Here is a 17199-nt window from a genome sequence, read left to right as displayed (position 1 = left end):
TTGCTATCATGTGACCATACAGACAGCAGCCCTGCTTCTCTATTCTAGCCTGTTGTACTACACTACTACATTATGGGGATCTGCAGTTCCATCCTGTATCTACAAACTGCTGCTGTATTTTCAGGTTTATGCACTTACTATACAAAATACTCCACTTGCTGCTTGGCTGTACTGTACAGTAACTTATAATATCACATATTCAGTTGTTTCTCATTGTTTATTTCATTTGTTTTACATGTTTTTCAGAATTTAAATAAATCATTATTTTTGGAGTGTGGAACCAATTTTCTGCATTTTAGTGATTTCTTATGGGAAATTTTGCTTTGGTTTAAGAGTGGATTTGGATTACAAGCATGGCCCCTAGAACAAATTATGCTTGTAATCCAAGGCACCACTTTATCCTCATTTATGGACATCTATGGTTTGATGTATACCATTTACTAGAATGGTGTTCCCAAATCCCAGGAACCTTATTATTCACATGACTTTAGGGGATAAAAGGGTATTTGGTGGGAAAACTCCCTTAAAGGGGGGGGGGGTTCAAATCAACTGGTGTCTTATATAGTTATATAGATTAGTAATTTACTTTTATTAAATAATCTCAAGTCTACCCATACTTATTAGCTGCTAGAATTTATCCGCTAGAATTTATCTGCACGGATTCCGTAGTGTGAATCCACCCTCAGGCTGAAAATAAAACAACATTTCCTGCAGGACATCCAGCAGTTAATAAGTACGGAAAGACTTGAGATTATTTAATAGAAGTAAATTACAAATCTATATACTGTATTTTTCGCTTCATAAAACACACTTTTTTCCTCCCAAAGTGGGAGGAAAAACTAAGTGCGTCCTATAGAGCGAAGAGAGCTCCAAGCAGTGCCGAGCACCGCAAGGAAGCTGTTCCGCCCTCCCAGCCCGCCCCCCTCCATTGCTGCTCACTATGCATATGCATAGTAAGCAGCCCTGAGCGACCCCCTCCGCCCGCCCAGCCAGCCCCTTCTATCGCCGCTCAGCTAACAGCTGATCAAAAGCCCAGGAAAGTGCAATGAGCAGCACTTGCTGTCCCAGGAACTCACCTGTCCCAATGAGCAGCTCGTGCTGTCCCAGGAACTCACCTGTCCGCCGGTCCCAGCAGCTCCTCTCCCGGCAGAGCGCACACTCCCATCATCCTCCGGCACAGGCAGCGGGATACAGAGACGCTGACTGTGCCGGAAGTGACCTGCAGCCTCTATAATTCATGATGGAGGCTGCAGGACACTTCCGGCACAGTCAGTCTCTCTGTACCCCGCTGCCTGTGCCGGAGGATGACGGGAGTGCGCGCTCTGCCGGGAGAGGAGCTGCTGGGACCGGCGGACAGGTGAGTTACTGGTTTGTTGTTTTTCTGGTCGGGCCACACTATATGGGGGCATTGGCTACTTTGTGGGGCGCTATATGGGGCCATTGGCTACTATGTGGGGGCATTGGCTACTATATGGGGGCATTTGCTTCTTTTTGGGGCACTATATGGGGGCATTGGCTACTATATGGGGGCATTGACTACTATTTGGGGCTACTATATGGGGGCATTGGCTACTTTGTGGGGCACTATATGGGGGCATTGGCTACTATATGGGGGCATTGGCTACTATGTTGGGCACTATATGGGGTCTTTGGCTACTATATGGGGGCATTGGCTACTATGTGGGGCACTATATGGGGGCATTGGCTACTATGGGGGCACTATATGGGGGATTGGCTACTATGAGGGGCACTATATGGGGGCATTGGCTACTTTGTGGGCACTATATAGGGGATTGGCAACTATGTGGGGCACTATAATGTGGGATTGGATACTATGAGGGGCACTATAATGGGGGATTGGATACTATGTGGGCACTATATGGGGGATTGGCTACTATGTGGGCATTAAATGAGGGATTGGATACTATGTGGGGCACTATATGGGGGTATGGCACCAATCACACTGCTGCTATCTCCAAATGTGACAATGAGCAAAATATATTTTTTTTTCTGTTTTTCTCCCCTAAAATCAGGGGTGCGTCTTATCAAAAGGCGCGTCCTATAAAGCGAAAAAATATGGTAGTATTACAGAAGAAGAAGGGGGAATCAGCTCACCCTCAAGCAAGTAGTGGTAAATATCTGGCACAGTTCTCAGGAACAATAGAGCGCGTGGATAGTGGTGCGGACCGTCACCCGTATAGGCAATTCCAAACGATGAAAGGTTCCACAGCTTCTTATAATGGTATCAAAAACTTTATTGGTACATTCAAAAATAATAAAAACTTTAAAACCGCGCGGTTTTAAAGTTTTTATTATTTTTGAATGTACCAATAAAGTTTTTGATACCATTATTAGAAGCTGTGGAACCTTTCATCGTTTGGAATTGAAAAATGTGGTAACTTTCTGACACAAGTTAGTTTGAAAAAAAAAAAAAAGATTTTTGCAGGACAACTTTAAAGTGACTCTGTACCCACAATCTGCCCCCCCCCCCCCAAACCACTTGTACCTTCGGATAGCTGCTACCTTCGAAGATCTATCCTGGGGTCCGTTTGGCAGGTGATGCAGTTATTGTCCTAGAAAAATACTTTTAAACTTGAAGCCCCGTGCCAAACGGAAGTATCTGTGCCCTAACTTTGCACAACCTCTCTGTCCCTCCTTCCCACCCTCTTCATCATCAGGAATGCTCCAGGCAGATTGCCTCCTATTCCCCACCTGTTTAGCCCGACACATGGGCGGGATCATTAAGGACCTGTGCAGTGTTCAGCATGTAAAAAATGTTCCAGTGGCATTCCTAATGATGAAGAGGGTGGGGAGGAGGGACGGAGGGGTGGTGCAAAGTTAGGGCACAGATACTCCCGTTTGGCACGGGCTTCAAATTTAACCCCTTAACAACGCATGACGGGTATACCCGTCATAAAGCCGTTAAGGGGGATCAGAGAGGGCTCCCAGTGTGAGCCCTCTCTGCAGCCCGCGGTCCCCGGTTGCTATGTGCAGCCAGGGATCGCAGGTCTTAGCCGCCGCGGCCGGCCAATTAACTATTTAAATGCAGCGATGCTGCCGTGGAGGGGAGATCCGTTCTAATGAGCTGGCCGGGGCTCAGCGTCGGAATGACGCTGATCCCGGCTCGGCAATTCATGTAGATGGTCTGCAGCAGACCAGTATAATAGAGCACTGATCTGATGGATCATTGCTCTATTATATACACAGCATTGATCTCAATGGGAGATCAGTGCTGTGTATATAGAAGTCCCCCAGGGGGCTTCTAATTACTGTATAAGAAAAAAGAATAAAGTGTTTTTATTAATAAATAACCCCCTCCCCTAATAAAAGTCCAAATCATCCCCCTTTTCCCAGATTATAAATAAAAATAAATAAATAAACATGTTTGGTATTGCCGCATGCGTAATTGCCCAAAATAGTAATTTATTTCATTCATGATCCCTCACGGTAAACGGTGTAAGCGCAAAAAAATCTCAAAGTGCAAAATTGCGCATTTTTGGTCACATCAAATCCAGAAAAATTGTAATAAGAAGCGATCAAAAAGTCGCATATGCGCAATCAAGGTACAAAAAATGACACCTAACACAGCCCCATAGACTAAAGGATAAAAGTGCTATAAGCATGGGAATAGAGCGAATGTTTATTTTTTGTAAAAGGTTTTATTTTTTTTTACAAGCCATCACATAATATAAAAGTTATACATGTTGCATATCGTTTTAATCGTACCGACTTGAGGAACATAAATAACATGTCAATTTTTCCATAGGACACATGGCGTAAAAACTAAGCCCCCCAAGGAAAAAGAATTTTTTTCAATTTCTCTGCGCATATAATTTTTTTCTGCTTTCGCAGCTTATTTTATGCAAAAATTCAGCCTGTCATTGCAAAGTACAACTAGTGACGCAAAAAATAAGGGCTCATGTGGGTCCGTAGGTGTAAAAATGCAACTGCTATGGCAAGGAGGAAAAAACGAAAACGCAAAAACGAAAGTTAGCCCGGTCCATAAGGGGTTAAAAGTATTTTTTTTAGGACAATAACTGCATCACCTGCTGAACGGACCCCAGAACAGATCTTGGATTAAAAGCAGCTATCCGAAGGTACAAGTGGTTTGGGGGGGGGGGGGGGGTCAGATTGTGGGTACAGAGTCGCTTTAAAGGGATATTCTCATCTCCACTAATATTGGAGGGCTTTCAAGTATTACAAGTATAAACATTTTTGCAAATACATTACTTTAGCAAGCTTGCCTCCTTTTCCTGATCTGCAGCTCTTTCCCTCCCATTTTTGATAGATTGTTGTCTATGTTACAAACTACCACTCTGCTCTACAAAGAGTGGTCTGGCTGGTTTATACAGGGGCGTAACTACCACTGTAGCAGCCATAGTACTCCTGCAATACACTGTCATTATTTACAGCACGAGTTGGCCTCCCAGGTCTCCAAGGATCTGCAAATTTCCGCTTGCAGTTATGACTACACTTCTTGGTTAAGTGGTCATTCAGGAGGGGGTGGGGGGGATCGAAAGTTTTCTATGGGGCCCAGCCATTTCTAGTTACGCTCTTGTGTGTATATATAGATAGTGTACATACGCTGGAGGTAGCAGACCATGTGGTTTCCTAAGCTATAGGACAACGGTAACATACAAAATGCCGGATTAAGTCCCTGAATATTCACATTGAACAGCCTGATTTGCAGTCAATGATTATTAAGAGCCATGATTAAGGATTTCTGAGGTCCGAAATGCGTTGGCGTTTTTTAAAAGGATGAAATAAAAATTTATCAAGTCAATTCTTTGGGAGGATGGAGGAATCCATCTGAGCATATAGCCTTTTGAAACACTTCTGACACTTGGTGGTGCCATTTAACCTTGTCCCCACCACCCAGCGCTAAAGTCCCTACCTATTGTGATATTGAGGATATTTAACACATGCAGCTGTAGGATTTTACCTGTTTAACTATCTTTCTATTGGTGTCCAACGCTGGAGCTGTGCTGGGGCTGGGAGAAGGGAGAAACCAGATGCACCACAAGTGTCATCTTCCGTCCTAGTGGTACAGGTGTGAAGCAATCGCCATCTCTTTTCTTGTACTCACCGTGCCTGTGCCACTGAGACTGAAGATGGTGCTTGCGATGCATTTGGTTTCTCTCTTATCTCAGACCCAGCTCCGTCTCAGTGTTCAACGCAGAAAGGAAGACACCTCTGCAGGACTTCAGTCACCAGAGGAGTAGGTAGATCCCAGCGATGGACCCCGAAAGGAAGAGGGTTACATAGATAAAATCTTCGCTTTGCTTTATAAGACATACTCCTCTTAGGGAGAAAAAAATGCCTCCTACACATAAAGTGAAAAATATGGCACATTGGCCAGACCATTGCAGTGATCTGTAACCTTGACAATGACCTCTCAACAATGGGGGGAAAAGAGCAGTATGTATATCAGCAACAATATAAGGAGAAGGTGGTAAAATTGCTATATGAATGTATTTGCAAAAATATTTAACTTGACAAGCCCAACTACTACTATGCGGTTCAGGGAAGAAACAGAGTGCTGCACCTCACACCTATGGCTGATACTAGTGCCGCTAGGCTAAATAAAAAACACATCAGAATTTTGTGTATGAATTGATCAAGCCATACTGCCCCATGTACCTCGTGCCGGTATCTGATACACATGGGTCCCTACACTAAGTCCACACCGTGCCAGTCAGTGGCCACCAACCCCGCAGGCGTGCACAGCCAGGGAACGGGGGCCATGGGACGGCCCTGCGACCCCCATGCCACAGGACCAGACCCAAAAACACCACACCAGAACCCGGCCAGCACCGCCGGCGGAGAAGGTCGCCCCCAAGCAGCACAAGCCTGGATAAGGTATTACACTCACCTTAGCTGCAGCAAACAGAATGGGAAAAAACAGGAGGGATTAAAACCATGTGCACTCAGGTGTCTCCTGCTAATTGCGGTCATGTGGGTCTCACCAGGAGGAGTGCAATACACGGAGAAAAGAGAGAAACAAAATGCGGTTCAGAGAAGAAACAGAGTGCTGCACCTCACACCTATGGCTGATACTAGTGCCGCTAGGCTAAATAAAAAACACATCAGAATTTTGTGTATGAATTGATCAAGCCATACTGCCCCATGTACCTCGTGCCGGTATCTGATACACATGGGTCCCTACACTAAGTCCACACCGTGCCAGTCAGTGGCCACCAACCCCGCAGGCGTGCACAGCCAGGGAACGGGGGCCATGGGACGGCCCTGCGACCCCCATGCCACAGGACCAGACCCAAGAACACCACACCAGAACCCGGCCAGCACCGCCGGCGGAGAAGGTCGCCCCCAAGCAGCACAACTCTGGATAAGGTATTACACTCACCATAGCTGCAGCAAACAGAATGGGAAAAAACAGGAGGGATTAAAACCATGTGCACTCAGGTGTCTCCTGCTAATTGCGGTCATGTGGGTCTCACCAGGAGGAGTGCAATACACGGAGAAAAGAGAGAAACAAAATGCGGTTCAGGGAAGAAACAGAGTGCTGCACCTCACACCTATGGCTGATACTAGTGCCGCTAGGCTAAATAAAAAACACATCAGAATTTTGTGTATGAATTGATCAAGCCATACTGCCCCATGTACCTCGTGCCGGTATCTGATACACATGGGTCCCTACACTAAGTCCACACCGTGCCAGTCAGTGGCCACCAACCCCGCAGGCGTGCTCAGCCAGGGAACGGGGGCCATGGGACGGCCCTGCGACCCCCATGCCACAGGACCAGACCCAAAAACACCACACCAGAACCCGGCCAGCACCGCCGGCGGAGAAGGTCGCCCCCAAGCAGCACAAGCCTGGATAAGGTATTACACTCACCATAGCTGCAGCAAACAGAATGGGAAAAAACAGGAGGGATTAAAACCATGTGCACTCAGGTGTCTCCTGCTAATTGCGGTCATGTGGGTCTCACCAGGAGGAGTGCAATACACGGAGAAAAGAGAGAAACAAAATGCGGTTCAGGGAAGAAACAGAGTGCTGCACCTCACACCTATGGCTGATACTAGTGCCGCTAGGCTAAATAAAAAACACATCAGAATTTTGTGTATGAATTGATCAAGCCATACTGCCCCATGTACCTTGTGCCGGTATCTGATACACATGGGTCCCTACACTAAGTCCACACCGTGCCAGTCAGTGGCCACCAACCCCGCAGGCGTGCACAGCCAGGGAACGGGGGCCATGGGACGGCCCTGCGACCCCCATGCCACAGGACCAGACCCAAAAGCACCACACCAGAACCCGGCCAGCACCGCCGGCGGAGAAGGTCGTGCCCAAGCAGCACAACTCTGGATAAGGTATTACACTCACCATAGCTGCAGCAAACAGAATGGGAAAAAACAGGAGGGATTAAAACCATGTGCACTCAGGTGTCTCCTGCTAATTGCGGTCATGTGGGTCTCACCAGGAGGAGTGCAATACACGGAGAAAAGAGAGAAACAAAATGCGGTTCAGGGAAGAAACAGAGTGCTGCACCTCACACCTATGGCTGATACTAGTGCCGCTAGGCTAAATAAAAAACACATCAGAATTTTGTGTATGAATTGATCAAGCCATACTGCCCCATGTACCTCGTGCCGGTATCTGATACACATGGGTCCCTACACTAAGTCCACACCGTGCCAGTCAGTGGCCACCAACCCCACAGGCGTGCACAGCCAGGGAACGGGGGCCATGGGACAGCCCTGCGACCCCCATGCCACAGGACCAGACCCAAAAACACCACACCAGAACCCGGCCAGCACCGCCGGCGGAGAAGGTCGCCCCCAAGCAGCACAAGTCTGGATAAGGTATTACACTCACCATAGCTGCAGCAAACAGAATGGGAAAAAACAGGAGGGATTAAAACCATGTGCACTCAGGTGTCTCCTGCTAATTGCAGTCATGTGGATCTCACCAGGAGGAGTGCAAAACACGGAGAAAAGAGAGAAACAAAATGCGGTTCAGGGAAGAAACAGAGTGCTGCACCTCACACCTATGGCTGATACTAGTACACGCTTTGCGGGGTTGGTGGTCGCTGACCGACACGGTGTGGAGTTAGCGTAGGGACCCGTGTGGACCAGAGGACCTGCGCGGTGGTACACGGGGCAATATGGCTTGATCAATTCATATACAGACACTCTGGGGTTGATTTTTAATATAGGCCTAGCGGCATTAGTATCAGCCATAGATGGGATGTGCAGCGGTTCCATTCTCTCCAGTTCGTGTTTTACAGTTCTCCCTCTCTGAACAGCTAGCACTCCTTTATAAGACCCACATGACCAAAATTAGCAGGATATGCCTGTGCTCACATGTCTGGACCCTATGTCTTCCCCATTCTGTGAGAGCAGCAATGGTAAGTGTAATACCATATCCATACTTGTGTCGTTTGGGGGCAGCCTTCCCCGCCGGTGGTGCTGGCTGGGTTTTGGTGGGGCTTTTTTGGTCTGGTCCTGTGACATTGGGGTTGCAGGGCCATTCCATGGCCTCCCTTCCCTGCACGTGCACGCTTTGCGGGGTTGGCGGTCGCTGACCGACACGGTGTGGAGTTAGCGTAGGGACCCGTGTGGACCAGAGGACCTGCGCGGTGGTACACGGGGCAATATGGCTTGATCAATTCATATACAGACACTCTGGTGTTGATTTTTAATATAGGCCTAGCGGCATTAGTATCAGCCATAGATGGGATGTGCAGCGGTTCCATTCTCTCCAGTTCGTGCCAACTACTACTATGTTAGTTGAGATGAGAATACGGCCTGAGGTCATGTTTACACAATGTAAGTTTTTTTATTAATCATGGCTGTTGTTTGCAAAACTTGCGTGCACTGCATTCAGGGATAATCCCGGCTGGAGTGTATACTCATAGTATACACTCCGTCCAGGACCTCTAGTGGCCGCACAGATAACTGACATGTCACTTTTGTGTGCCCACTATTCATTGAATAGGGGCTGCACAAGCCTTACAGATGTGTGGCTCCAGCCATTGTCGGCTATGGTAAATTTGGATGCGGGTCAGTATGTGAAATAACAAACTGCACCGTACATCCAAACGGTAATTCTGGAATTTCTGGAATTTGGATTTGGGCACACACAGATGCGCCCGCATCCCAATTTAGCATAAATAAAGATCATCCGGCCGGTCACAGACAAAGACCGTTCTGTGACTCGGCCTTGGGGTCCATTCACGTGTAACATATAACAGCGGACTTAACACAGTGAGTTTCTTGCTTCGATTCTGATTAGCATTGAAGCCTATGGCACTCCATTCCCGCATCAGATTTTCCACCCACTGCGAAAATGGAGTGCCATAGTATTGTAAAGTCAAAGATATTAAACTGCTGTTATAGTAAAAAACTATTTCCCTGGGGTTCTCCTGCGGTGTCTCTAGGTCCCCGCTCAATGACGGCCTGCTCGCCCAATCACTGCACAGCCCCGTCACAGCAGGCCGTTAGTAAGAAGGAGAAACGGAGACTCCACATGAGGGCATCGGGGGAGCTTGGACAGGTTAGAATGGCTTCTTTATTCTTATATACCAAAACAACAGCACTAGGGGGAGATTTATGAAACATGGGGGGAGATTTATCAAACATGGTGTAAAGTGAAACTGGCTCAGTTGCCCCTAGCAACCAATCAGATTTTACCTTTAATTTTCCAAACAGTCTGTGAGGAATGAAAGGTGGAATCTGATTGGTTGCTAGGGGCGACTGAGCCAGTTTCATTTTACACCATGTTTGATAAATCTCCCCCATTGTGTAAAGTGAAACTGGCTCAGTTGCCTCTAGCAACCAATCAGATTCCACTTCTCATTCCTCACAGACTCTTTGGAAAATGAAAGGTGGAATCTGATTGGTTGCTAGGGGCAACTGAGACAGTTTCACTTTACACCATGTTTGATAAATCTCCCCCTATATCTTAGGTAATACAATGTTATGGCACTCCATTCTAGCAGTGCAATGAAAATGCGCTGTAAGAATAGAAATGTCATAGCCTTTAATGCTTATCAGAATCACAGCAGATTTCAATGTGAATCGTACCCTAAAAGTGAACAGGTCTTGATATCAAATCAAGTCCCAAAATAGGACAAACTCATTGATTTTCACATGATGTTCCTGGGTACATTATCATTTCTTTTCCTTTTTAAAACCAAATGAATACATATAGGTAACTAATATGAGCCAGATTTGAATAAATAATTGTGTTTTGACTACGGCTGAACTACATTGTCCATTATGCTAGTATCAATATCAATAGATTGTAGCTGTCAGTTAGCCTATGTATGGTTTGTGTAAATTGCATAAAGCACATGGGAGAAAACTAACATGCAGAATATATATAGTGTAATGTAATATCAGGATTGACTGCTCAGCAAGTAAGAATATAGCATGAAATGTCCCCATACCAGAATGTACTTTATAACATCGCCATTAAGTATAATAAAACAACAAATCCTGGATTCAGAATAAACAACTCTATGAATCTGCTTCATACAATTGTTATGTGTAAGAAAACACTGAACTGAAAGAAACCTACCAGAATGCAGTTGGCCTGTGAATAGTTGCTTTTCTATGGAAGTTCCACCTCCTTATTCAGTGGGCAGGAGGAGTGGCAGAGCTGAGAAGAGGACGGATAGAAAGTTTAACTTCTGCAAAGCTTGAGAGCTTTGTTGTACGCTGTCTTGCTATGAAGTTTCAGGATCTTCACTACAGGAAAGTGTTAATCTATTGCTGTATTGCTAATTCTCCAGGATCCCTTGGGCTCTACAGAAAGATTCTTTTCAATCTCTTCTAGCTTGCGTTCTTGCTATGAGCAGATCCTTGTTTTCATTTACCAATAGAAGAGTGACGTACAATAAAATGTGTTTCGACTTGAAGTAAACTTGTTCAAAGGCTCAACTTTATACATAGTGATTTGAAGTGAACTTAGCACTGTTGCCACCAGTAATCTTTTGCAACTAAACAGTATACATTCATTTTAGTCAATAGCTTTTCTACAGTGCGTGAACTGAATCTTGAGGGTTTGAAAAGGAAGTTAAAGTGTCACTGTCGTTTTTAAAAACTTAAGACATGTCAAGAATTTTGATCGGTCTGTGTACTGATCGGGGGAACGTGCCGGGAGAGGATGCACTGCAGCACGGTCCACTCCCCACTGTATGAAAACAGTTTGGGGCTCTATAGACTTACACTATGAGCCCAACTCATTATGTGACAGGGAACCGGGAGAGTACTGACCTTCTGGCCAGAGCGTGGTCTTCTCCCGGCTCGTACTCCCAATCATTATGGGCTTGAAGACTCAGACCCAGACTGATCAAATACTTTAACATGTCTCTGTGACGTAAAAAGTTATTACAAATGACAGTGACACTTTAGGGCTTTAAGACCTTTTGTTACTTTTGTTATTGTTAGTATCAAAGGTTTTAAATTAAAATGTTTAATTTTTTTAACACTTTGATTTCATGGCAAGTTTTTGCAGCAGTCTTTCCCTCTCCATATATACACTGAATGATTTCTGCGTTGAGAACACCTACTCAATGATAGGTTTGTCCACCATTTTGGATGCCTACGCACTGCAGATGTCATGGAACAGATTCCACATCCTCCATACTCATCTCAACCCATGTCTGCTACAGCTGTTGGTGCAACTTTTTTGTAGGATTGGGATAAGATCTTACAGATTGTTCCAGCATGTTTAATGTGGCTACACTCTGGTAAGTTTGGAGACAAAGGCAGTGTGGATAATTCGTTTTTGTATTCATCCCACTAGTCCCTATGGATTTTACCCTACGAAAAGATGGATCTTTGGTCAGATCTGTGATTCAGGGATACTACATCTTATGGCCTACTGGCCGTAACGGCCTATTTGGCACTAGGGAGTTACGTATTATGGTTGCTCCTTTTTGAACATTTCTGTGCTTTTTAAGTCTGTGAGTCTAGTAAAGATTGTTTTACATTTATTTAACCGCTTGGATGTGCGTTCTTTCTTTTTGTTTCAGGCTTCTTTCTTGTGGAGCATTGTGATTTTTATGAGATGTGGATGCACTCCATTTACATTACATTCAATATAGTGTGCCTGCCTATTTACGTGGTGTATATGGATATGTCCTATGCATTCGAACATGCTTCTTAAACCATGACACTGCCACCAGCCTGTTAAACCCCAGAGGTGCACCTGGGATGCAGGTTTATGCATGTGAGTTTTTACTCCAGACAACTTTACGCCATGTGTCCAAGGTAAATTAATGTCTTCCCTTGGCTCATGCAAGGATTTTGTTATATGTGGGGTTGTCAGTGACATCTTTGTCAGTCTTTGGTTGTTTACCCTTGGTCTGTGCATATTATGCTTCGTGGTTATTGTGGAGATTGTTTTTACTTGCCCACTGTTGTACTGCTGGCTCAGATGTCCACTTTGATACATTGTTGCTGAGATACCAAAGGTTCAGAGTTGGCATAGTAAGCAAACATTTCTAATCAAACAAAAGGAGAGGTAACCCTGCCTGTACAGCTGATCACATACATGAGATTACTAGAATCTGACCGATGACTTAATTCAGTGATGGCGAACATATGACACGTGTGTCAGCACTGACACGAGCATGCTATTTTCAATGAAACACGGTTGCATACAGAGAAATATGGGGCCACATGCTGAGAGCGACGTTTCATCCTCTGTTCCTGCACGTCCAGGAGCAGTAGCCAAGGATAAAACATTTTCTGTAGAGTAGTAGATGCTCTGTGCTTTGCGCCTATTTTTAGGTGAAAATTTTGATTTTTCGCCCATTTTTGGTCTAAGTTTTATTTATGAACCAGTATTCGACAGGCGAATTAGACTCCTTAATAGACTTGCACACATTAGACTCCTTAATAAATGTCCCTCAGAGTGTCTAGTTCTCAGTTCTGTTCTTTTGTCCTCCGGACCTCCGGCACAGAGCATCTACTACACTACAGCAAATGTTTTATCCTCGGCTAATGCTCCTGGCCGTGCAGGGACAGAGGATAAAACGTCCAATCTGGGACTTCCGGTTAGGCCCGGGTTCTTTGACCTCACTTCCGCCTGGCTCAGGAGGCAGTAACGGAATACATCGGGGGACTCATTCCTTAGGTCCCTGTGATTGCCATTACCAGCAACCACATAATGGTCATAACCACAGCAACCATTATCCAATCCACTGTTCTGGGGTGTCGTGGATTTCTAAGTTCCCATCATTAGGGTGAATGCACACTACAGAATCCGTGCGGATAACCTGCTGAATGCCCATTGGAAGCCAGAATCCGCCTGTCCATAGAATGGAGTCTGTGGAACGGGCAGAGATGCGCGCAGGCGAAATTCATGACAGGTTATCCATGTGAATTTCGTAGTGTGCATGCACCCCAGTATCAGAATATAATAGGTCTGTTTTGGGCAGTAGCCCGGGGCACTGAGCTCCTGGGGGGCCCATGGCCACCCAAAAAGACTTATACTTTCAGTGGTGTATTGTCTACAGTTGACTACAGTTATGCCATGATTTGCAAAAAAAAAAATCACAGTTTTTTGTACTGCAGTTTTGCAAAAATCAGGGCATCATGATATTATCTATCCTGTACTATGAGCACCACACTAGAGCCACCATAGTTCTAGTGGGGTTGGGGGCCCAGGCTTGCTGAACAGCCCAGGGCCTATAGTAAAGTTAATCCATCTTTGATGCACATGCTATGTTCACACTACGTATATTTGAGGCTGTATGTTTGAGGCTGTATAGCAACCAAAACAAGGAGTGGATTGAAAACACAGAAAGGCTCTGTTCACATAATGTTGTAATTGAGTGGATGGCCATCATTTAATGGCAAATATGTGCTGTTTTTTTAAAACAACGGCTGTTGTATTGAAATAATGAAAGTTATTTACTGTTATATGGCGGCCATCCACTCAATTTCAACATTGTGTGGACAGATCCTTTCTGTGTTTTCAATCCACTGCTGGTTTTGGTTGCTATGAGGACCTGACATGAGGACCAAATACAGCCTCAAATATACATAGTGTGAACCCAGCCTTACTAGTGATGAGCAAGTACTAAAATGCTCGGGTCCTTGTTACTCGAGACTAATATCTCCTGATACTCGAGTGCTCGTTTCGAGTAACGAACCCCATTGGAGTCAATGAAAAACTCAAGTATTTTTGCAGGGGACCCAAGTTCGGTAAAGGGAAGGCCGTGTGAAAACCTGTCAACTTCAGAAAATGATGGAAACATCACGGAAATAGACAGGAAACAGTAGGGGCAGCATGTATGGATGCCTCTGAGGCTCCCTAATCGCACCATTATGCCAAATTCTGGGCAACAGATGTGGGATACAATCTGTTGGTGGCTGCACCTATGCACTCTGTGATACCCCCTTTACACTGAACAAGCAGTAGTGAACTTAGATATGCCTTGCGTAAGAAATACAGAAATGAGAAAATATAGTAGAGGGCCAACTAGTTTTTAGGGGGCTGTGGGATACAATCTGTTGGTGGCTGCAACTATACAGTCTTTGACATCCCCTTTACACTGAACAAGCAGTAGTGAACTTAGATATGCCTTGTTTAAGAAATACAGAAATCAGAAAATATAGTAGAGGGCCCAATAAGAGGGCTGAGATTTTTATATGGCTGGGTCATCTGATCTGGCCAACCAATTGCTGCTATCGACATGTATGGGTCCCACGTGATCGCAGGATGTACCAAAGAGTCTCCTGCATGTTTATTGGCTGAGAAAAAGCGCCCTGAAACTTAAAGGAAACTGATTATGAGATTTCCTTGAGTATCGCGAGATGCTCGTCTGAGTAACGAGTACCATCAAGTACCCTAATACTCGAACGAGTACCAAGCTCAGACGAGCATGTTTGCTCATCACTATCCCTTACTGAGATAAGTGAGGGGGAAGCTGGGAGAGGTTGGGAGAGGTGAGGGTCTGTGCTATGTTTTTAATTAACCTATAAATATTGTGAAATGATGGTTTCTTTCTCGAAGTGACACACCACCTGAGTTATGCTCTGTGTTGGGGTGTATTTTGACGCACCAAGCTCAAAAGGTTGCCCATCACATAATTTGCTGCCTTTGGACATACATGTGAAGGTTCAGCTGACAACAGGTAAAAAAATTCAACCAAATTCAATTTTTAGTAGACAATAGTCTTTTGCCTTCATGACCAATAATTTACAAAGGACAGTCAGCCTTGATGTTTATTAATCTTTGTTTATAGAGGCTCAGCATATTCTATTGTATTTTATAATACAGAGGGTATATATACAGATCAAACATTGCATAGTAAACTAATTAAAACTTTGAACAAGTCGAGTGAAGGCCCCACTCACATGAGGATTTAGGTGATTTCAGTTATATATAGAGTTCTATTTTATCTTGGAAAGTAAATGAGATTACTGGAGTGCCACAAAAGTGCTGACTGGAGAAACAGGAGCATGGCTAGGAAGGGGAGGATGTGCTGGGTGCCTAATTACTCTAAAGGCTGGAACAGCTAGTCATATATCTGCCTCATTGGTGACATTTCAGGCACTGATGATGCACTTTGCATAACTGTAGGTTATATGCTTGTCTCCAGACCCCCTCCCCCCATAAACACATATATTTGACTTGGCTAAGCATGCATTTATATTTCAGTGGAGAGAATGGAATAAGCATCTGGCACTGCTTATCTTCTACAAGAACATGGCTCTGGTCAAATCTTAGAACTAAAAGTATTTACATAGGGGAAAAAGTGCATGGTGCAGTTTGTTGGAGACTAGTAAAGGACTAGTAAAAAAGAAATGGTATGTAAATAATAATTTTGTGTATAGGGGAAAGAAAAGAAAGAATTAATGCCAGCTCGTAAAGAAACACAAAGGTAAAAAAAATGGAAGACACTTATTGTGTTCTTATGTTAGTTACACTTTTCCCTCATTCCTTTGGTTTCCATAATATCTCTTGGATCTGGGTCTGTCACATTTCTCTTCATTCCCATGACAGCACGTAAAATATAACATTTCCTGTTGTAGACATGTAACAATAGTAGTTCAACTTGTCAACAATATGTATTAGATTTAACATCTAACTGGTTGTGAAACAGTACAATTCTTTTCTTAGTTTACCTTTTCACCTGCCAATGCAATCTACCTTTACATATACATACGTTTGACCCTTTGGCACAGCAGCTATTTTGGACCTTGAGGCAACAGCAATTTTTGTGCTGACCTACAAATCTTTGAATAATCCTGTGTTCTTAGCCTTTGAGGCTGAATTTAAAATAGTCATTCTTAACAAAAAAGAAAAGACATTAAAAAGCTACATACCATAATTTATTGTACGTATTTTATGTAAATGTACTGGGCAGATGGAGTCAATAGGGAAATATGAAATGCCTTACACACATGGTATAGTTAGAGGTATACCCAGTAGAAAGGGGGAGATTATGATCCCGCTGTATAGAGCTCTAGAGAGACCACATGTGAAATACTGTGTCCGGTTCTGGAGACCTCACCTACATAAAGATATCGATAAAATAGAACAGGTCCAAAGACAAGCTACAAAAATGGTAGAGGGTGTCTGACATAAAACATATCAGGAAGGGCTTAAGGATCTAAATCTGTATAGTCTGGAGGAAAAAAAAAAGGGGGACATGACCTGATTCTAGCAGAACTGTGGCTGTTGTAGGCAGCATGATTCGATAGGAGCATGTAAGTGTGGTCCTGACTGAAGTGGATTTGTGCCTTTTTATACTTCTTTTTTTGTAAAATGAGAAAAAAGGTGATCTGAATTTTTAATAGGGCAGTGATTTTTTTCATATTTTTTAAAAGCATTGCTTTACATGTCATGGGTCAGGAAGGGGTGAAATAATTGTCATAGCAAACTGTGCCTATCTTGCCTATTACATATGTTGTTTTGCAACAGTAACACTTAGGCGTTATTTATTTACAACAGCTCCCTAGTCCTTTTGGGTATTAAATTCTTAAATTAAATGATTCGATTAAATCCTCAGATTTTATACCACTATACGCACTGAAGAACTGATTCAGAGGATGCAACAAACATAAGTAAAGCTTGCACTTAAAGCCACATTGCTGCTATTCCCCACTGTTCAACCTTTTCATTTTTATTAAGAACAAAAAAATGGTCATTTGTGACATGATAAGCATTAGCAGATTATTGCAAACTGAAATCAAACAGTTTTCAAGTCAAAA

General features: G+C 44.1%; 1 protein-coding gene across 2 annotated transcripts in view; it reads right to left on the bottom strand.

Annotated features, from left to right (window-relative positions):
* ACSS3 (acyl-CoA synthetase short chain family member 3) overlaps window positions 1-10677 on the bottom strand; it is a 109408-nt gene extending 98731 nt beyond the window's left edge. The window contains exon 1 of one of the 2 annotated variants that reach the window (XR_011363565.1): window positions 10547-10652. The gene's annotated coding sequence lies outside the window, so the exon portion shown is untranslated. Of the gene's footprint in view, window positions 1-10546 lie in introns of both variants that reach the window. The other variant, XM_069974005.1, reaches the window with a different exon arrangement.
* Between the last annotated feature and the right edge of the window lie 6522 nt (window positions 10678-17199).

Source organism: Dendropsophus ebraccatus, chromosome 1 (genome assembly GCF_027789765.1).
Source record: "Dendropsophus ebraccatus isolate aDenEbr1 chromosome 1, aDenEbr1.pat, whole genome shotgun sequence".
Classification (NCBI taxonomy): Eukaryota; Metazoa; Chordata; class Amphibia; order Anura; family Hylidae; genus Dendropsophus; species Dendropsophus ebraccatus.
The sequence above is the reverse complement of the archived record's forward strand: the minus strand, read 5'-3'. Positions and strand labels throughout refer to the sequence as shown.